The sequence below is a fragment of the Pongo abelii genome, chromosome 8 (genome assembly GCF_028885655.2).
Source record: "Pongo abelii isolate AG06213 chromosome 8, NHGRI_mPonAbe1-v2.0_pri, whole genome shotgun sequence".
NCBI classification, from domain to species: domain Eukaryota; kingdom Metazoa; phylum Chordata; class Mammalia; order Primates; family Hominidae; genus Pongo; species Pongo abelii.
In genome coordinates, this window is record NC_071993.2 from 87,996,775 (window position 1) to 88,020,767 (window position 23,993).

Below are 23,993 nucleotides of genomic sequence, written 5' to 3' on the forward strand. Positions count from 1 at the left end.
TTGAAACTTATTTTTTGTGTGTGTGAGGAAAAGTGGATTTTTTTGTTGTTGTTATATTAAACTCAGTTCTCACCTTTGGCCTTAGGAGAAATAAGAACATACACGCTCAGATTTCCTCCCTTGAATTTTCCTCCTAAAAATAGAACCCTTTAGTTCCTATTGCACATTTCTGGCGTAACTACAATGAAAGTCTTTAGCTAAGAAAGGCTGACTCCACTGTGGGGAATCAGACATTTGGTAGAATTGCCCCCCAAAATTCTGAGAATCTATGAAGTATGATATTTAAGGGCAGAAGATGATATTTTCCTCTGACTCCATATGATCCACGAGTCATGCATTGATGCTTAAGATTTTATCTTCAGAATTTAAAATGTTTTTCTTAAAACTTTTAAAGAAAAAACGCTAACTTGGGCCAAGTTTGCTCTTTTATACTTCATGAATATGGATAATCTAGAAGCTGGATTTCATCTAGGGAGAAAGAGTGAGTACAGTGCTGCCAAGCAGTAATGAAGGAGTATAAAGCACATTGAGGTACTTTCGGAAACCCCAGAGATAAATTTACCCACCGAACATTTTTCTTTCTAGCTGCTCAGCAAGGAACGGTCCTGCTGAGGAGAATCTGGCTTGTTATCATCAGCAAAAGCCAGGTGTGGAGGAATGTGAGGTCTCCCCGCCAAATGATGATAGACCAGGTTGCGCTGCATGAATGGGGGCCTCCTCAGCTGAGCATAACGTTTGGCATGCTTGATTCACATCAACTCTGTTTTAAATTCTACTCTGCTCATTTACACAGCATCTAGGGATGTGCTTGCTTGGCAATCACAAGCATAATAGCAAGTACTTTTCCCAGTATCAATTTATAAAAATAATTCAGATGAAAGATTGCTCTCAGAATTGTTAATGAAGTCAGACACAGAAAATGCCAGGTTTTCTTTTCTACAAACTCACATTCTTTTTCAAATTGCCAGAAAGCTTTGCTCCAAAGCTTTGCTCCAAATTTCTTGTGCCTAAATAAATACTACAAAATGGAGGAAACTGTATAAAATAAAGACTAAGTATTAGTGCACCATAGTGTTGGACTTCAGATTCCGTTTTCTTTTTCAACACTTTGTGCATGATTTACAACTTTAAAAATGAATTTCAGTAGACAAATATTGAATCAAGATACAATTGTAGAACTATGATATTTTTATTTCATATTTTACACGCTTATTTCCTTTCTTCTATTATCTGCTAATACTAGGAGCTCATTAACCTAAACTCTCATTGGTAGTTATGTGTTCATAATTTGTCTTCTTCTCTTCCAGTGTTCCTTTGATTACATTCTAGTGCAGATGTTGAAACAAACCAATAAATGAAGTATAATGGCAAAAGTGCTATGAATAAAAATACAGAAGAGAGGAAGAACATGGAGTACCAGTGAGAGAAAGGGGAGTGTCATTGGTTGTGGTGTTGGTTAGAAAAATATTTAAATAGAGTCAGAGAATGCTGCACTGATAAAGTGACGTTAGTATAAAGACCTGAAGAAAGTGAGTAAGTGAGGCATTTGGATATGTGGGAATAAATATTCCAGGCCAAGATAAAAGCAAATACAAAGGACTATATGGAAGAGATTTTAGTGCATTTGAGAAACCATATGAAAACCAGTGGGGATGATGCAGATTTAGAAATGTGAGAAATAGTAACATATGCAGCTTGATTTTATAGGACCTTGTAGGCCATTATGAGGGCTTTACCTGCTACTCTGAGAGAGATGCATGTTACGGTAGAGTTTTGAATAACATTATCTGATTTACATTTCAATAGGATGATTTTGGCTTCTGTATGGAAAATAGACCTGAGGATAACAGGATGAAGAAGTAAAAAATTTTAGGAGGTTATGATTTGGGTCAAGGTGTTGGTGACAGAAATGGAGATAAATGGTGAGATTATGGATAGAGTTTAAAGGTAGATCCAACATTGTTTCCTTACTGATTAGATGCAGAGTGTAGGAAAAAGTGATATGTCAAGGAGATCTCCAAAGTCTTTTGTTCTGAGGAACTGGGAAGAGAGAATTACCTAATACTGAGTGGTAGAAGAATAATTTGGAATGGAGATCTGAGCCAGATATAGGGTGTTTAATTTTGGATGTATTAGGTTTGCAATGCCAAATAGGAATTCAAGGGGATAATTAGGCAGTTGCATTCACAAGTCTGGAGATCACAGGTGATGTTCAGACTGGAAATAGAAATTTTGGGTGCTTCTGTAAATAGATCTTATTTGTAACCATTAGAGTAGAGGGAATGAGCACAGAAAAAAGGAAAAAAAAATTACAAAAACTAGCAGGAGTACAACTTTTAAAGATAGGAGAGGAAAGGAAAACTCAGAAAAAGAAGTTGATAATGAAGGAGATAGATATAGTAGAGGAGAGGCTGGTGTGGTAGGTACTAATGGAATGCCTCTTCTGCTGGCTTTTATTTTTCTGGTGAATACAAAATGCCACCAGCTTTTCACATATTTATATTATGTGTGTTATACTCTGCAAGAAAAGGAAAAAAAAATGTTGTCCTGGAGGATGGATAGTTTATCAGCTGAGAATAAGAACTGAAAGGATGTGATGGAGATTTGAGAAGAGAGAAAGTCTGAAGGTGTTGTCTAGGAGAGTTAAGAATTGTTGGACCATGAAAATGTAGTAAAATTGTGTGTTGGCACTAAGAGCCTATCTGAGGTTCATAGAAATGAGCTAGGTCTAATATTAGACCTGTTTGCTCAGTTATGCTGTATAGGTGCAGGTACATTGTAGGCTAAGAACTGAATTTAATGAAAGATTAGTTTTGACTAAGAAATGATTAAAAAGTTTCCTCTTGGAGCTAGTCATGGCCATGTGATTTGTGTGGCCAATGAATTGAGAACAATATGACTTCTGGGCAGAAGCTTCTATAAACCAATTCTCTATGCTCTGTTTCCTTGATACAGCAAAAACTGAAGTGTCATGTTGAAAAAAAAAGATGTGCTACTAGATGTAGTGTTCTAGAATGGTGAACCACTACATAGAGGAAGATTCCCTGGAGAATCTTGGATCAATGAGATTTTGTGAGAACAAGAAATAATATTGTGTTGTGGTAAGCCACTGATATTTAGTTGAGATTGTTATCATAGCGTTATCTAGCTTCTAAATAAGTAGAGTTTAATTGTGTTCACCACAAAAAATAAGTATTTGAGATAATGCCTATATTACACAGCTTGACTTAGCCATTACAGTGTATGCATATATGAAAACATCATATTGTACTCCATAAATATATACAATTTTTACTTGTCAATTACAATTTTTAAAAACATGCTTAATTTTTTAAAGTAGAGGTATGCTTATGATAATAAATAGCTGAGGTAAGAAGAAGGATAAGATGAGAAAGACCAAGATATAGAAGTATCATCAATATGAAGACTTAAATCACCAAGAATTATGAGGGGATAAGTGATAGAAAAAGTGACATTTAGCCAGGAGATAAAATGAGCAAAGAATAGAGGAAAGAACTTGAAGGTATGTACTTGGCTGATTGTATAAGTATGTCAGTTTATTCTCTTACTGAGAAAGAAAAATAAAAGTCTTAGTATCTTCTCTGCTCAATTTTGCTATGAAACTAAAACTGCTCTGAAAAAGGAAGGCTACTTAAAAAATACAGTCCATTTGTTTCCACTTACCTGAATTTATATTCATTATAATTTTTATTTCAAAAACTCTGTATCATATAGTTGATTAAATGAATCTTTTTTTTAAATTTTACTTTATGTTCTGGGATCTAGAACCAGAAATACCATATGACCCAGAAATCCCATTATTGGATATATATCCAAAGGATTACAAATCATTGTAGTATAAAGACACATGCACACATATGTTAACTGCAGCACTATTTATAATAGCAAAGACTTGGAACCAACTGAAATGAATCTTTTATCCCCAAGTGTTTGTTTGTTTATTATTATTATTATTACTTGGAAAAAATTTTTCTTTGTTGCTTGACATAGTTTACTACTTTGTAGGATTTAGAAACACAGAGAAGTAAAATAATCAATACTACATTAGCATTGCCAATAGTTTAGCACACATGATTTGGAGTAAATATTAAGTGGCAATTATGCCACAAGTAATAGAGAAAAAAAGGACTTCTTGTCTTTAGAGGTATTTCAGTGAAACTTTTTTTAGTGTACCTGAAAAACATATCAACTTATGTTGACTATAGAAAAAAAGTTGCTGGCAATGAAACCTACCTTTATAAAAAAAAATACAAGTTTGACCTCACCAATGACCATGATACATGATTAAAATAAATAAAAACTTTCATCAGTTCTGTTTAAAAAAGTTAGAGTTATTTGAAGTATTACAGTTTTTACAAATATACTTAGTATAATAACAATTCAATTTTTATTTTCAAAAACTTTTAAACATTTGGTTATATATAGTCAGACAATTATTTCTATTTTATTTACTTTTTACAGAATTTTTCAGAATTCTTAGCATAATTTGCATAACTGCATGCTAGCTTAAGTTTGATTTTCATTCTCTAGGAAATGGATACAAAGAACATCTATAAAATACTAATTTTTATTTTATAAAACATTTAGAACTTTTCTATTTTCTTTATGAGGCAAATTTTTTAATATATCATTTTCTTTAAATTTTCCTTTCAAATTCATTTTTTACATGGTTGTTTCACTAAAATAATTTTGGTTACCTCTTTAGCTATAAACCCAATTTCCTTACTGTGCCATTCTCAGAAAAACTTGAACTATTTGTCTAAGAGTTCCCTGTTTGCTACACCTCTCACCTCAGTTTTCTAACCCCCCTTGATTCATTATATATAATATGTCTTATAAAGCATATTAATGTTTTTTAAACTAAATGTTAAAATTCGCCCCACCAATCAGAATGAGGATGGAATATTTTATAGTTATTTCACTACCAATTTTTGTCAGGCTTTGCCATATCCTTAGTTCTTTAATAACAGTAAGAGAGCTCTGTTATTAGAAGTAAATATGTGTCATGCTCTAGTCTTAATAATTTATATTTACTCTTCACCAAAACTTTTTGAGATAAGGTAACTACCTACTTTTACTGAAAACTTAGTTTCAGTATCATGATCTGCTTGTATTTAAGGTATGACAGTGTTTGGGATTCAATCATGAACCCTGCCTGGTTTCAAAGTCCACCTCCTAACCACTGACCACATTTACCAAAATATGGTCTTCAGTTATGCAACAAACTTCTTTAAATACAGTTTCCTGGGTCCCAGTTTAGATCTAGTGAGTCAGACTCTGAAAAGGGGTGGGAATGGGAGTCTGAATTCTTACAATGTCTTCCAAGTAATTGTTCAACACCTGAAATTTGAGAACAATTCCATTCATTTTACCATCTTGATTCCCCCAGCCATGCATGGTTTGGTTCCATACTCTGCTTCATCCTATCTCATTTCTAAAAGTTATTCTCACCTGGAGCAAAAGTAATGAAAAACATTGACATCAAAGAAATTAGTGACAAGCCAGTGCTGAGTCTACCGTTGCTAAATCAACTTCTGTCTAGTCCCCTAGACAAAAAACAAAACAAAACAAAACAAAAAAAACCAGGAATGGGTCATTGTAAAGATTTTACAGCCTCACTTATTTGAAAGGGCTAGGCTGAAGCTCTACTATTTTTAGTCAGTTTTGATGCTATATTTAGTAAATTTTGGCCCATTTACTTTTGGATGCATTGCCACCACTTTCTGCCCACATTTGGCTAAGTGCTACCACCTGCTATTGTAAACTGAAGGTTTGAACGTTTTGTTTGTTTGTTCTTTTGGCTGAACTGACACTTCTTACCACCACATGCAGCTGAGTCTACCCTACTCAGCTCCAGTGACCCAGATCTGGATGACTTTTATCCTGTGATGTGTCAGGTGTCATTTGTTAAACACAATCCAGCATAATTATATATAATTAAGAGAGAAGGTAAATAGCAACAATAAAAATTCAGTCTAAGCCCAGTTGAATCACAGGAATCATGCTTTCTTGGGCTCTGAGACCAGTGTATTATGAGAAGTTTAAAACTCACTCATGTATTATAAGTGTAAGCAAAGGTTGTCTGATATAATTTCACATAGGACAGAAATTGCACATTTTTGCTACTTACTCTTACTTCAGATTGTCAAAGTTCCCCATAGTACAATGCTTCAGAAATTCCATAATACATCTATATGCATTTCATCCTTTTCCTAAAGCCACCATGACAATCCCATTAAAATGACTTTTGGCGGGATAAAACAAATATTTTTTTAATCTAAACGTGGTTTAAAAATATATTTTGTTGGTCAATTAGGGGTGCTATAACAAATACTATTGACTGGGTGGCTTAAACAGCAAACATTTATTCCTCATAGATCTGGAAACTGAAAGTCTGATAGGATGCCATCATGGCTGGTTTCTTGGTGATGGCCTTTCAGATTAGGTCCTCACATAGCCTTTCCTTGAAGCATGCCTGCAGAGAGAGATCTCATGTCTCTTCTTTTTATAAGGTCACTAATCCCATCATGGGGATCTATTCTCATGACCTCATCTAAACTTAATTGCCTTCCAAAGGCTACATCTCCAAATCTATCACATTGGTGATTAAGGCTCCAGCATATGAATTTTAGGGGGGACACAAACATTCAGTCTATTGTGTGTGTGTGTTTGTGTATATGGTGTGTGTATGTAATCTAAACCAAGATGTGTAGATATATACACATATATAATCTAAACTAAGATCATTTAAAAGTGAAATATAATAAATACATTTTAATTTTAAATTTTACAAAATAAAACCTGTCTATGTACTTTTACTATTGACACAGGTTTCTTTTAGTGCCACTTTGCCAGTGAAAAGTCTCTGCCGCTGGCACCTCTGCCTGGGCTTTCCTCAGGCCCACATGGCTGGCTCCACCCGCTTGGCCTGGCAGGCTTAAGTCAGCTCATGCTACACCAGAATCCTGTGCCAGCTGTGGCTCTGCGTTCAGCCGAGAGGCTGGTCTGGGCATGCTGCAACCAGCTTCTGCCTTGGGCCCTGGCATCTGGAAGAGGGGGACACAAAGGTGCCTGAAAACTAGGAGATGCCAGCAACCACAGAGGCCCAGGGAGAGTTACAGCTTTTGCTTGGGGAGCCCCAAGGTCTGAGCCCCCAGGAGATGTTGCAATTCTCACCTGTCTCTGCTGCCCACAGCTTGGTGAAGGGGGGTTGTGGTGTTCAGCAGTTTTTTCACTCCTGTAGCGTGGTGAGCGGGAACGCGTGTTACAGCTCTTTTCACACCCACCTTTTGGTGGGTTCCAAATTGTTGTCCCACAACCAAGAGGAATGAGGTGGACAGACACCAGAGAGCAAGCAAGGCAGAGAAGAATTTTATTGAGTGACAGAAAAGCTCTCGATAATGAGAGGGGACCCAAAGTGGTTAGCCTTCTGTGTGAAAGAGGGACTGAAAGCAGGTAGCCCTCTGCGAGGCTGAGTCCAGGGTTTGTATGGGCTTAGAATGGGGGAATGTGTGCTAATGAGTCTGTGGGTGGGCCTATAAAAAGCACCATTTGATTAGCTAAAAGGCATGGAGGAAGTTCTCACTCAGGTCCTGGACTCCACCCAGAACTGGTGGCTCAGTTTTCAGGCTTCAGGCTGTCTTTGGCTTGAAGGTCAGGTTTCATTGAGGACCCATCCCTATCTGCCTAGGAGTTTGTCTTTCTCCTGCCACTATCACTATTTCCAAACTAATCACATAAACCGTTTGTATAATTTTCGTCATTATATTTAAAGCTGTATGGAATACAATTAACTACACTTATTTAAAGTGTACAGTTAGATTAGTGTTCATATATCTATACACCCATGAAATCATCATCACAATCCATGAAACAAACATATCCATCTCCACCAGAAACCATTTCTTCATGTTACTTTGTACCTCCCTTGTTTTCTTGTGCCATCTCCTCAATTCAAAGGAACTTCTGAGCTTGGTGTTCCATGACCCTGAGTCACAGCCTGCAGACTATCTCCAGCAAGTAAGGTGAAGCAATCATAAGGATCACTTCATTATTATTCTCTTCCCCAGAAATCTCCATCCCACATCACCTGATGTACAATGTCTGGTAACAATTGTTTAATTTATTTGTCTAGTTTTTTAGTCATTTCTGGTGAAAGTGTAGTTCCTATTCCTCTTACCGCACATGGACTAGAAGTGGAAAACCCAGTGGCAACCACCAGATGTTCATTTAATTTGCTCCCTTTTCGTCATCTGTTGTTTATCATGTAGTCTTGTTTTGCTTCCCAATTCTTACTCTTTGCTATAGTTTGGATGTGTTGTCTCTAATATTTAGGTGTTCAAGCTTAATGGCCAATGTAAGCATATTAAGAGGTATGGCTTTGAGAGGTAATTAGATCATTAGAGCTCCTACTCTTGTGAATACATTTAAGGCTTTAGTAAAAGAATCTTCTTAAAGTGTTCAGGTTGCTTGCTCTCCTGCCTTCTACTATGTGAGGACACAGCATTCCTCTCTCCTCGCAATAAGCCAATTTAGAAGCAAAGATTAACCCTTACTAGAAAGCAAATTCTGTGAATGCCTTGATCTTGGAGTTCCTAGCTCCCAGAACTGTGAGAAATACATTTCTGCTCTTTATAAATTACCCACTCCATATTTTGTTATAGCAGCAAAAATGGACTAAGACACTCCTGTTAGGCATGTTTATTTGTTGGCATTATTGGTATTGATTCCAGAATTTTTTATGGATTTAATTGAATATATTACTAAGTATCCATAACTAAGCTAAATAGTTTAATTTTAATGATCACTTGGGAAGAGTTAATTGCATGCCTTTTATGGGAGACAATTATTCATAGGCTTCTTGTGTTTCTGCATGTCTTTCAAGCAGAGGAAATAAATGTTTTTGTTCTTAATTCTTTTTCAAAGATGTTCCCATGGAGACTGCCCATGGAAGACACAGATGATCTCTTTTTCTACAGTAAAGGGCATGTTTGCTTACAGTTTTGGATGATAGAGATGTAATCTCCCTTCAGGGCAAAGGTATAGCATGTTTATTGTTCATTATAAACATCCATGATCTTTGACTTCAGTGTTCCTCTCTGGTAATATAGCCCACTGTATAGGCACCTATTATTATTTTTTTTCATGCAGCCCTATGGGAATTAGGGGCCTAAAGAACCAGCACAAGAAAATGTTAATAATCTGACTATTGCTATTTCTGGGAGTAATAAAGTCCTTTGTCTCTAACACAGAAGCCTTAGTCTTCTGCCAACATTCTTGATATTGTGGCAGATTAAATTCTTGTTTGAACATAGGGCAAAATCTCAGATTCTGTACAGTATTGAAAAACTTCTGTAAATGATTTGTAAACCTAAGTGGACTGCAATTATTAATTGAAATGAATTTTGGTAGGTTCCGAATCATTACTCACGTGTGAAAGCTATATAAAAAGAGTGTTTTTGACCACACTGGTTCACCATAAAATATTATTTTATTTTAGCATCTCTTGAAAATGAGTAAGTGGAATGGATAAAATGTTTTGGTAACAGTCAATTCTATTTTGAATTGATTGGTACATTTAACATAAATGCATAAAGAAATACACTAAGCATGCACTGAGGAAGCTTTTGCTGCTTTCATCACAATTCTGTCCAGGACATATCAAAACATAGGAAGGGCAGAAAGAAACAGCCTCTTGAATAGAAAATTGTGTTTATTTTCTTCCTCAATTCTTTTCAGTAGGTCCTCAAACAAAATATTTTTTTTTTGAGCAAGAGAACAATGTGAACTATAATAAGATTGTGGAACTTCCCATATCTAGATATTTATGCCCAAGAAATTGTAACTACTTTGATTAAGCAACCCAGATTCAATGTAAATCACATTTATTCCTGAGTGCTTTCTAACATATTGAGCAAAGTAAAATCAGCATAAATACAAGAGACAGACAAACGAAAGTTACTTAACCAAAAACAATTTTGTGTTTTTACTTGAGGAAATGATTGAACCTTCCTGCAATTCTGCTTTCTCATCTGTAAAAAGCAAAATAATAGTATTTACTTCACAGGGTTGTTGTAAGAATTAGATGAATTAATGTATGTAAGACAGTTGGAACACAACCTTACACTTAGAAAGAGATATTATTCTTTAATTAATCATTGACTTTAGTTATAAAGGAATAGACATGATGTCAAAGGAGTTGAAAGAGAACAATAACATTTTTAATAGTGAAGGAAAGAAGGTATAGCTTCCTATGGCTGCAGTAGCAAAGTATTATACATTAGATGTCTTAGAACAAGGGAAAATTTTTGTTTCATAGTTCTAAAGGCTAGAAGTGTGAAATCAAGGGATTGATGGGCCATGCTCCCTCTAACATCTGCAGAGAAGGTTACTTCTTTGCCTCTTCCTGCTTCTGGCAATCCCAGATGTTCCTTGGTTTGTGGCAACATAATTGCAATCTCTACCTCCATCTTCAGTGGCATTCTCTCTGTGTATCTTCATCATCTTCCCTCTATGTGTCTATCTGTGTCCAAATGTTCTCTTTTCTGTAAGTAGCCCAGTCGTATTAGATTAGGGCCTATTCTAATGAGCTCATTTTAACCAGATTACCTCTGTGATGATTCCATTTTCAAATAAGGTCACCTTCTAAGGTGCTGGGGGTTACAATTTTCGTGTATCTTTTTTACATGACAGAATTCAACACATAGCAGAGAAAATTAAGTTATATATGAAAATAGTATAGATATTTTATTTAAATATATATAACATTAGATAAATAGATATGTCCTGAAAACTTTTAAAAATTATGATATTTCAGGATAATCTTGACAATACACAGAGAATACTTTGGGTCTTAGCTATAGTGATACCACCTATGTGACAGTGTAAACACAATGTACAATTTACTTCAATTGGCCAAATTTTCTTGAAATTCTGGGATTTGTGATCATGGGGATGAGGGCCAAGTATATAATAGTTTTGTATTGGATCATTTTCTTCTTAAAAGTCCATATCATGTTCTATCACATTAACGTAATTTGATTGGCATAAAATACTGCACTGTGCAGCTGGAGCATTCTGAATGGGTTTGTACAGAGCCTGACTTGTAGGTAATATCCATTGAGTCAATAGGTTTTAAAGCTGTTGCATTTTAATATTATATTTCTAAGTAATGCTTTGTTATAATTCATATGATCTTGATTAGTAATATATAAGAATAATTACTTTTTTATATCAAATTAATTTGATATGAAAAGTATCTATTAACTCAGCTATGAAAAAAGAACTAAAGATGTACATTAGACTTTTGCTTTCATTACTTTAAATACCTTTGTATTTAAATATTATTATTGTTTCATTTTTTATTTGCAATCATAGGCTGATAACACAATTAGAATGTCAAAAATATTGTCACAAAACTATGCCCTCTAGGTGGAATAGAACTCTTCTCTGGTATTTAATTCCAAATTCTTCTTTGTCAGTACTGCATGAATTCGGGAAAACAGCTGACACCAGATAATCAATACTTTTGATCAAGCATTCTGGCAAACAGAAATATTAAAAGGATTAATGAAAGTACTTTGTTACCTCAAAATCTGGGCCTTTTGTAGGACAAATGCCAAAACACTTCAGATATCTTATGATAAACCAAATCAGAGAACTACGGATATTTAGGGTATTACTTCTCTACATTTTCTTGGAGTGAGATTTCTCTTAGAACTCCAGAGATTGAATTCAGTCAGCTAAAAATGAGTAGAAAAGAATACATGAAGATGAATATATTAGAAGTTGTGGGTGGAATATTCCGTCTTTCACATAATTTAAACTTAAGAGAAAATTGATTTTCAAGTTAGGCTCTAAGGTATCATTTATGGTTAAATTATTTTTAATACAGTCAGATTCTTCTAGGGTGGGACAAAATCTCACTGAGCTGGGTCATCTCTATTGTATCATCAAAATTATACAGCAATCTCAAATATGCAAAGCACATTGCTTTACTAAGATAAATTAGATTAGAAGATATTCTGTAAGTTCTGCAAATATGTAGGAATAAGTAGGAGAAAGAGGTAAACCGAGTGGAATAAGGGCCTAAGGAAAATTATGGAAATGGGGGTTAACTTTTATGATGGTAGCTACAACATCTAAAGCTCATGGAAAAAAGGGATGTATGGGGCATGAACTTGATTTAGAAATACTACAATATTTATTTATGTATAAGAATAAAGTAATTATAACCCATATTATGAACACTCAGTATGTGTCAGACACTGTGAGAAATATTTGGTAGATAGATCTTTAACTTTAAACAACTTACTGAGTTGATAGCATTATTTCCAGTGCAACGACGAGGAACATAGGACATCATATATTGAATAACTTGGCATAGCTGAGAAGCTTCAATTTAACATGACGGTAGAAGTTGTTCAGGCAGCAGAGAACAGTCAGTCAAGTCATCCATTGTTCCTAGTGAGAAGTTCATATATAGCATGAAGCCATAAGGTTGCAGGGCATAAGGGAGCCAGAATCCAGCAACCCACAGAATTAGCCTGAAAAGAAATAGGAAGAAGATGAGGATTTCCACTAATTATATTGAAGCTATAAGCATGAATTCTGTCCTAATACTGAGTTAGAGTGTTAGACACAAAAACAGGGGTCATTTAGTAGTTAAAAATAATAATGCCAGTTACATTTTATGAATTACTATACAAGCAGAACTATGCTACACAATTTGCATTCATGCTTGTATACATTTAGCAAATTACTTTTCTAAGTTATACACACAGTGACTATTTCAACTGGGATACAGACCCAAGTTTACCTGATTTCAAAGACTATTTGATTTCCATTATATTTTATTAATTTACTTCTAACAGTGAGGTATAAGACCACTCATGGTTCCTAAATGTTGAGGTTGGTTGAAAGGAATGGCATGAGTGACTTCAACTGGCAACATGATTACTTTATGGAATATAAGGAGTATTCTACACGTCAAAAGGTGAGGGAAAGTGCTTCTATTCTTTTGAGAAGTAAACTATTTTATTTTTATTTATTTTAATTTTAAATTTTGAATTATTTATTTTTTAATTTTTTATTTTCTAACTTTTATTTTAGGTTCAGGGATATGTGTGCAGATATAAGTAAATTGTGTGTCACAGGGTTTTGGTGTACAGATTATTTTGTCACCCAGATAATACGCAAAGTATCCAATAGGTAGTTTTTTGATCCTCTCCCTCCTCCCAACTTCCACTTCCAGTAGGTCCTGGTATATGTTGTTCCCTTCTTTGTGTCTATGTGTACTCAATGATTTGCTCCCACTTATAAGTAAGAACATAGGATACTTAGTTTTCTGTTCCTGCATTAGTTTGCTTAGGAGTATGGCCTCCACTTCTATCCATGCTGCTGCAAAGGACATGATCTCATTCTTTTTTATGGCTGCATAATATTCCATGGTGTATATGTGCCACATTTACTTTATCCAGTCTACCATTAACGGGCATTTAGTTTGCTTCCATGACTTTTCTATTGTGAATAGTGTGGCACTGAAGATATGCATACATGTGTCTTTGTGGTAGAATGATTTATATTCCTTTGCTTATATACCAAATAATAAGATTGCTAGGTCAAATGGTACTCTTGTTTCAATTTCTTTGAGCAATTGCCACACTACTTTCCACAATGGCTGAACTAATTTACATTTAAGCCAGCAGAGTATAACCATTTCCTTTTCTCTTCAACCTTGCCAGCACCTGTTATTTTTGGACTTTTTAATCATGGCCATTCTGACTGGTGTGAGATGGTATCTCATTTTGGTTTTGATGTGCATTTCTCTAATGATTAGTGATGTTGAGCATTTTTTCATATGCTTATTGGCCACATGTATGTCTTCTTTTGAAAAGTGGCCATTCATGTCCTATGTCCACTTTTTAATGGGGTTGTTTTTTGCTTCTTAATTATTTTAAGTTCCTTACAGATTCTGGATATTAGATCTTTGTTAAATGCATACTTTGCAAATATTTTCTCCCATTCTATAGGTTGTCTTTTTACTCTGTTTTTGGTCTGTTTGGCTGTGAAGAAGATCTTTAGTTTAGTTAGATCTCGTTTGTCATTTTTTGTTTTTGTTGCAATTGCTTTTGGTATCTTCATCATGAAATTTTTGCCAGGGTCTATATCCAGAATGTTACTTACTAGGTTATCTTCCAGGGCTTTTATAATTATAAATATTGTATTTAAATCCTTAGTTCATCTTGTGTTGATTTTTGTATATGATATGAAGAAGAAGTCCAGCTTCGGCCTTCAGCATATGGCTAGCTAGTTATTCCAGCATCATTTATTAAAAAGTTAGAGTGACGGGTTGATCCATGCAGCAAACCACCGAGGCACACGTTTACCTACATAACAATCCTGCACATCTGCACATGTACCCCATAACTTAAAATAAAAGTTAAAAGAAAAACAAAAAACAAACAAATAACAACAACAAAGTGAGTCCATTCTTGTTAGTTTTTGTCAAACTTGTTAAAGATCAGATAGTTGTAGGTCTGTAGCTTTATTTCTTCATTCTCTATTCTGTTCTATTGGTTGAACCAAACAGTACAATGCTATTTTGGTTACTGTAGCCTGGTAGTATAGTTTGAAGGTAGGTAATACCCTATGTCCAACTTTGTTATTCCTGCTTAGGAATGCCTTGGCTATTGGAGTTCTTTTCTGTTTCTATATGAATTTTTAAATAGTTTTTTCTATTTTTGTGAACAATGTCATTGGTAGTTTGATAGGGATAGCATTGAATTTGTAAATTGCTTTGGACAGTATGGCCATTTTAACTATATTGAATCTTCCTACTAATGAGCATGGAATATTTTTCCATTTGTTTGTGTCATCTCTGATTTCTTTGAGCAATGTTTTGTAATTCTCATTGTAGAGTTCTTTCATCTCTCTGGTTAGCCATATTCTTAGGTATTTTCTTCTTTTTGTGCTTATTGTGAATGTTAATTTGTCTCTCAGCTTGAGTGGTGTTGGAATATAGAAATGCTACTAATTTTTGTACGTTGATTTTGTATCCTGAAATTATGCTGAAGTTGTTTATCAGATTTAAGGGATGTTGGGCAGGGACTATAAGTCTTTCTAGAAATTGAATCATTTAGTCTTCCCACAGAGATAGTTTGACTTCCTCTCTTCCTATTTGGATGTCTTTTATTTCTTTCTCTTGCCTAATTGCTCTGGCTAGGACTTCCAGTATTATGTTGGATAGGAGCAAGATACATAGTCTTCAGATTCTCCAAGGTGGAAATGAAAGAAAAAATGTTAAAGGCAGCTAGAGAAAATGGGGCAGGCCATCTACAAAGGGACCCCCATCAGGCTAATAGCAGATCTTTCAGCAGAAACCCTACAAACCAGAAGAGATTGGGGCCTATATTTAGGATTCTTAAATATAAGAAATTCCACCAAAGAATTTCATATCCAGCCAAACTAAGATTCATAAGTGAAGAAGAAATAAGATCCTTTTTAGACAAGCAAATGCTAAGGGAATTCATTACCACTAGACCTGCCTTACAAGAGGTCCTTAAGGGAGTGCTAACTGTGTAACTATGGAGAGAAAAGACCATTGCCAGCCACCACAAAAATACCCATAAATGCATAGACCTCTGACAGTTTAAAGCAACCATACAATCAGGTCTGCATAATAACCAGCTAATAACTTAATGACAGGATCAAACCTACATGTATCAATATTGACCTTGAATGTAAATGGCATAAATGCCCCAATTAAAAGGCACAGAGTGTCAAGTTGGATAAAGAGTCAAGAACCAACTCTTTGCTGTCTACAAGAGATCCATATTACAAGCAATGGCACCCATAGTCTCAAAGTAAGGGAATGGAGAAAACTCTACCAGGCAAATAGGAACCAAAAAAAAAAAGCAAGGTTTGCTATTCTAATTTCAGGCAAAATAGACTTTAAACCAATGACAGTCAAAAACTACAAAGAAGGGCACTATATCATGGTAAAGGGTTCAATTCAGCAAGATCTAACTATCCTAGATATATATGCACCCAATCAGGGAGCACTCAGATTCATAAAGCAAGTTCTTAGAGATCTATGAATAAACTTAGACAACAGACAATAATATTGGGAGACTTCCAACACCCCACTGACAGTATTAGACAAAGGCAGAAAACTAATAAAAATATTCAGGACATGAACTCGACATTTGAGCAAATGGGTGTAACAGACATCTACAGAACTCTCCATCCCCCCTCCCAAAATAGAATATACTTTCTCTTCATTTGCACAATGCACATATTCTAAAATCCAACACACAACTGACCACAAAACAATCCTAAGCAAACTTTAAAAAATAACTGAAATCATACCAAACACACTCTTGGACTACAGTACAGTAAAAATAGAAATCAATACTCAGAAAATTGTTCCAAACCATACAATTACATGGCAATTAAGCAACTTGCTCCCAAATGACTTTTGAGTAAACAGTGAAGGTATGGCAGAAATCAAGAAATTATTTGAAACTAATGGGATCAAAAATACAACATACCAGAATCTCTGGGACACAGCTAAAGCGTTGTTAAAAGGGATATTATTAGTGCTAAAAGTCCACATCAAAAAGATACAGAGATCTAAATTAACAACCTCCTAACATCACAACTAGCTAGAGAAACTAGAGAAACATGAGCAAACCAACCCAAAAGCTAGGAGAAGAGAAGAAACAACCAGAGTCAGAGCTGAGCTGAAGGAAATTGAGATGAGAAGTAAACAATTTAAATAGAAAAATGAACAGTAAGTCAGTAAATAAATACATTCTGATATAGTCAGACAATTAATTTCTTTTCTTTTTTTTTTTTTAAAAACACAGAGCTATACCATGTTCATAGCAGCCAAATAGGTGGATGCAACCCAAATGCCAATTGTTAAATCCAGAATTTATAAAGGGACATGGATATGTTACTATTTTATTTCTTCACCCTTTTTGTCTATCACAGTCACACTAAAACTCTGCTTTCAGCCAGCACTATAAGGTAGATTTTGTGTATGAAAAGGAACAGTAGACATTAATTAGAATTCTGGGCATGGGCATTGTGGCTTATGCCTGTAAGCCCAACACTTTGGGAGGCCAAGGCGGGCAGATCACCTGAGGTTAGGAGTTCAAGACCAGACTGGCCAACATGACGGAACCCCATCTCTACTAAAAATACAAAAAAATTAGTCAGGCATGGTGGAAGTTGCCTGTAATCTCAGGTATTTGGGAGGCTGAGGCAAGAGAATCACTTGAACCCGGGAGTTGAAGGTTACAGTGAGCCGAGATTGCGCCATTACACTCCAGCCTGGGTGACAGAGGGAGACTTCATCTAAAAAAAAAAAAAAAAAAAAAAAAATTCTGAATTAAAGAATTCTGAATTTGTTTTTAGATGCAGCCAGTTATGTTGGCAAAACCCCAACTCTCTGAGACCTAGTTCCTTTGTCAAATGAAAATAGATATCAATGTCCACAGCATAAATTCATTGAAGTACTGCAGTATGTTACAATATCATAATTTTCATCATTTTTATTAACAACTCTCCTTTCTCTCTACCTTACATATCTTTGCCTTTGGGTGTGGAAAGACTTACTGTCTCCTCTAGGACACCATAACTTATTCCAAATATGTTCAATAAAGTTTAAATTCTTATGTTATTTTAAGACTCTCATGCCCATGCTCCAACTACTCAGTACCTCATTGAGATATTTGTTTTCAAATCAAAGGAGGATTTCAATATTTTACATAACCCCTTACTGATGACAAAATTTGCCTTTCTCTGTTTAATGGGTTTAATGAAATCAAAACTCTAATTTTACTTTGGCCTAAACAAGATTAAGTACTTTTAATTTATGTCAATAGTAACATTTTGCATGTCAAATAGGAATTAATACCAGCTTGATTAGCCTTGACGGTGTCCAAATTTTATCTAGCATCCCCATTTTTCAGTATTCTGTGGTTATTGATCATTTGGCAGAAGCCTCTGGAGTGAAACAAGAAAGGAAACAGGGGCTGACCTAACAAATATTGTGATTTTTCTTGTTTATTTGGGAGAGTTTTCGTGGATTCTGCACATGTTAAAGGCCAGTTCTAAAAATGATAGCTGGTCTCTTACTCTGTTTTTTTTTAATTTTTTAATTTTTATTTTTAATTATTTATTTATTTATTTATTTGAGACAGAGTCTTGCTTTTTCACCCAGGCTGGAGGCACACTGAAACCTCCACCTCCCAGTTTCACACGATTCTTCTGCCTCAACCTCCTGAGTAGCTGAGATTACCAGTGTGTGCCACCACACCTGGTTAATTTTTTTATTTTTATTTTTAATAGAGACAGGTTTCACTCTGTTGGCCAGGCTGGTCTCAAATTCTTGGCCACAAGTGATCCACCTGCTTCGGCCTCCCAAAGTACTAGAATTACAGAAGTGAGCCACCATGCCCCCTCTTCTTTGATCATTCAAAACACATCCTTATGTTGTACTTCTAATTGTTGGCCAGTGAGGATGGATCAAAAGTTGATTGTTGCTCAGATTTTATGGAATAGTGATATCTTGCATTAATGTTCACTTTGAAAATTGATTAGCATCACTGGCTTCCACAGGGAGTTAGGATAAAGCCTTATGAACAGGAAAGATTGTAGGGAAATCATACACCCCCTACTCTCTTTCATTTTTTGAGGCCTCTCTTAATATGTCTTTGGTCTCAGAAAAAAAGCTCTTAACAGGTTACAAAGAGCAAACTAGTAGACCAACAAAGATGAAGATTAGGCCATTCTCGTCATGCAGAAAGGCAGATGCTAAGTTTTTATTATTTCATTCCATATGTTTCCTAAACATATGATAAATTATATCTTATACATAAATTTTACCTTCATCAGACTATAAGATTTTCAAGATTAGGATCCTTTTCTAGTACTTTTAAATAATTTTCTCATAAATTAGCATAATTTTGTACACATACACAATTTTGTTAACAGATTTTAGAGTGCTGAAGGTTTTGATAATGCACCAGGCACCCTTTAAAGACTTTCAAATTTTGAAAATACAATTATATTCCCATTTTTACATGAGGAAACTGAGAATCAGAAAAATTATTTAGTACTTTCAATGTTATACATCAAGTGAATATTGAATTCAAAATGTAAAGTTATGTCCATTTGACTCTAAAAGTCATTCTATTAATCAATATGATGAAGCTTTGATAACCCTATTTAATAAATATTTATTAATTGTTAGTTGATGCATTACCAAGCACATTTTAAACTTATTTTTGGCTCCCATGAAAGACTCAAAAATATGATTTTAGAAAATTATAATTTAAGTAATACTCATGCCTATCAGATCACCTTACACTGAATTTCTTTTCAGCATGCTGTATCCTTTAGGAATGTATTTCGAACGCTATAATCTTTAGCCCTGGTTTTCAACAAGTGACCCACATTTTGAAAATGTTCAGTCAATGTGTTTGGGGCAATAACATTTTACTTATTTAGAGATTATGTCCTTGTAACCTCAAACTTATGAAAAATAAGAAATGATTAAAAAGAAACTCAAATTTGCCAGAATAATTCTTTTAGTTTTAACATTTGTGAAATTGATTAAGAGTGAGCATGAAGACCAATATTACGTAACTGTTTAGCATTTTGCTGAATCACCAAATGTAAAAAAAGAGCAATATGCAAAGTAAGAGGCAGAGCAAAAGAAAAAATCCAGGCACAGCTCACATCTGCAACTCAGTGCTGCACTGTTTTTCTTTATTTACTAAGTATGGAAAAAATGATCTAGCGTATAGCCTATCACATTAGATATACTAACATTTATCACAGTGGTGACGAATAATAAGAATCACAATTGTATTAAGATCTGTTCCCTGAAAACATCAAGAATCTACTATAATGTGTTCTCCATTGAAAGTAACTTAAAATTTTTAAAGAAGTTGACATTAAATATTTTACCTTCAATTACATAGAAAATTCACACTGCTGATTAACTCATTATTCACAAATGAAAGACAATCAATAAATAGACTATACTTTTAGATAGCCATTTATACATAGCAATCTCTGTCTTTAAAAATTTCAATAACTTTTCTAGGAATAATAAAATATATGAATTCTGGATTTATCTGAAGATAAAATTATAGGCACATATATGTGTAAATACATAATATAGACATATACAAACATACACATGTAAATACATAAATAAAATAAATTCATAATAAATATTCTGAAAAAATTTTACAACTCAAACTGAGCTGATTATCCTCTTTTCTAAAGAGGATATGATATGTCTCTAAAGACTACAAGAAATCTGGTGTCCAGATGCATGCTTCCGATGGCTAAATGTAAAACCTCCCTTTGACAGCTGGTGACTGCAAATGAGTTTAGGAAGCAGATGATGGCAATAAGTTAACTGAGAACAGAAATCCTCATAATAACCAGCTACCCTAACTGCCCATATCAGACTCTATCACCCACTGGGCTTCCAAGCATGACAAAAACTTCTTTCAAGAAATTTCATTTTTTGAATTCAAACTAAATGCCATGCAATTTATTGGATTTTTTTGGAATTAGGCTTCATCTGAAAGTATGAGAACACCTAGTGTTTCTCACAAAGATATCACTGTGGCTGCTAGATGACTATGAAATGTAGCTCAGAAAGGACATTATGAAACGTAACTCAGAAAGGAAACCTACACTCTTTCTCAGATACTCCAGGCTACACACATTTGACAGTAGCACTTACTTATATTATACAAAGTACACTTTGATTTGGTTTTCCTTGAGTTGTTTCATTTTTGAGTTAGTTATGAATAGACTGTGGGTGAGTGTATGTGTATGTGTCTTAATATGTGCTGCAAGTAGGGCCATCTGGGGATTGTGGAGCTGCTAGAAGTTCACTTAATATGCCTTCCTCTGAGTTCAGAATTAGTAGGCAATATTGATATGGGAAGTTGAGTACACATCTAGAATCTAGATCTATAATGTAGAATCTAGAATCTAGATCTAGAATCTACAATCTAGGCAACAAGCTGAATGCCTAATAGACTGCCTTTAGTAACTAGCTACACTTCCATTTTTCTGCCATCACTTCCATCTATAAATGAGAAAATGTTTTATCTTCTATAAAATGAGTATATTGGACTCAAAGGTACCTAGTTTAAATAAGTAATGAACCACCTCAAAGTAGGTATTCCATTCTAGTTTAGAAGAGTAACAAGTAAGAGTCAGGTAAAGCATAGGCACCATGAGGACAAGAATATATTCATTTACTTTTCATGTTCCCCTCAGCACTGGTTAACATGACCTGCATATTTTCTTGGGAGGTTCATTCATACCTGTTGGCCTGTTAATCCAGTGCTGGAGATATAATTGATGAATAGACATAAAAAGTCTACCTATGACTTTCTTTTATGTGTTACATCTACAACAAACTAAACTGAACTCTCTTAAATATACAAGCTTTAACCACAAGAAATGTTGAGAGTGGAAAAATAAAAAGATGCCAAGACACAATAGTGATAATTTGAAAATAATCTTAGCCACTATCTAAGAATATATTTTTAGATACTATCTAAATATATTGATCTACTATACTATCTACATATATTTTTAATGTATTTTACCCTAGTCGCCCAGGAAAGTACTTCACACAATAAAAGATGCTCAAGACATTTTTGTTGGCTTGATTTTTTTTTAATTTAAGCAGTTGATAATGGCAATTGTATTAATGAGGTCAGTTATTGAAGCAATACTTACCTCATAAAAGTTTATATAATCTACATGTGGATAACTATTTAATCTTTTTGGAATTAGGCTTCATTGGAAAGTATCTTGTCATTTGTAGATGCTATTGGTGTCCTCCAGTCTTGCATTATTATGTATGCAACACAGCCTAGAGGACAGAGGACTGGAAAAACAGCAAGAATTATGTTAACTGTAAAAGAGCACTACCAACTTCCCTGCATAGCTTTGATGTACAAAGTTGTCATTCTTCCAACCTACTAACAGAAGCAGCAGTACATATAGGTAGAACAAGTATAAAAAATGCCTATAGGGATAACAGAATGCAGCAATGTAAGAACTTCTCACTCATAGATGGGAATTGAACAATGAGAACACATGGACACAGGAAGGGGAACATCACACTCTGGGGACTATTGTGGGGTGGGAGGAGGGGGAAGGGATAGCATTAGGAGATATACCTAATGCTAAATGGCGAGTTAATGGGTGCAGCACACCAGCATGGCACATGTATACATATGTAACTAACATGCACATTGTGCACATGTACCCTAAAACTTAAATTATAATAATAATAATAATAAAAAGAACTCTTTTCTAAAGAGCCTGTAAGCTGGTACACTCAATAGAAAACTCTTGGAATTTTTTGGTAGAATCATAAATGTACAAAACATCTTAAATAGATTAAATGTATAAAATAGTAAGGTAAATCTGCATGGCAGTATTTCATAAGTATAGGTCTAACTCTGACTTGTTCCTTGAACAGAGACTCCTTAATAAGTACTACATATATTAAGAAATGAAAACAGGAAAAATGTCATGTATGCATATTTTTTAATTATAAAGAGTGACAGTTGATATTACAGTAATTATTCAGATATCTACAAAATTCTGGGGTACCTTGGGAAAACTTAAAAGCAGGAGTAAGCTGGATTTCATTACATTTCTGAATTAAGTGTATTTTGTTAAATGCTAATATTTTGATGACTAGCACACCATAGGAATGTTGAATGTGGAAAATGTTTATTGATGATCTTATCTGAATAAGACAATGTGCTAGGTGATTTGGGGAAAAAAGATAAAAGATACATCCAAGTTTCTTATAACGTATTATTAGTGGAGCTAACAGAAAACACAACTATTTTATAGATTCCCTTACTAGTAATAATTTGAAATATTGTTACTTTTAAATAAAATTTCAAAGTTGGATATTGATAAATCTCATTTTTGGGTGATAAAAAAGAATTTTAGATAATTTTCTTAAACAGAGAATTAGTCTCAAAAAGTGAAAACTAATCTTCACTGACTTCCTATTGCTTTTAGAATTAATTATAGATTTTCCTACTTGTTCCTAAAAGCATTATACATCATGACCCAAATCTATTTACTTTCTACCATTATTTCTCAGTACTGCATATGCAAATGCCTAATAAAATAGAATTTATATTTCTATTCCCTAACCACAATCTGTGCCTTCCTGACTTAGTACCTTGGTTTATGTCCTATAATATCATTCACGCTACTAAAAAATTTATCTCTCTTTTAAGGCTTAAGTCAATGTCCATCAGCTGCATTAATATTATTTTGGTTTCTTTTCAGAGTCATATTGATACTTTGCTTTAATCTCTCTTTCAAAGTACCAATTATGCAAAATGAAAACACCTGGCATGATACAAAGCCCTATATAAATACTGGTTTTTCTTATTTCCTCTCTTTTTTTCTGACTCTTGAAATATTTGATAAAGTAGATCACAAGGTATCAAACCGTTGCTTGGCAGTAGGCATCCTCAAAGAACTCTGTCAGCATCAAATGACATACAGGGATAAGTAAACTGATGTTCACAGTATAGAAGAAAAAGGACTATGAGAGTAGTAGGAGAAGGAGCGAACATATTGAAACATAAAACATAGACTTGTGAAACAAAAATGTCTTCCCAAATTCAAGTACTGAAGTATACCTGAAAAAAATAATGAGTTTGAAGGAATGATAGAAGATGAGTCTAAAAAGAATAAAAGAAAATTATGAACTGTTATGTGTGATAAACAAATATCTATGAATCTTATTCTGAAAGCTATAATTAACATGGAAAGGTTATAAGCAGAAGATTAGATGTGCATCACAGAAGGACTATTGTGGGATCAGTGTGAGTCATAGTTGAAGACCAGACCCTCTTCTATAGGAAGATCATGTGATTAGGTTA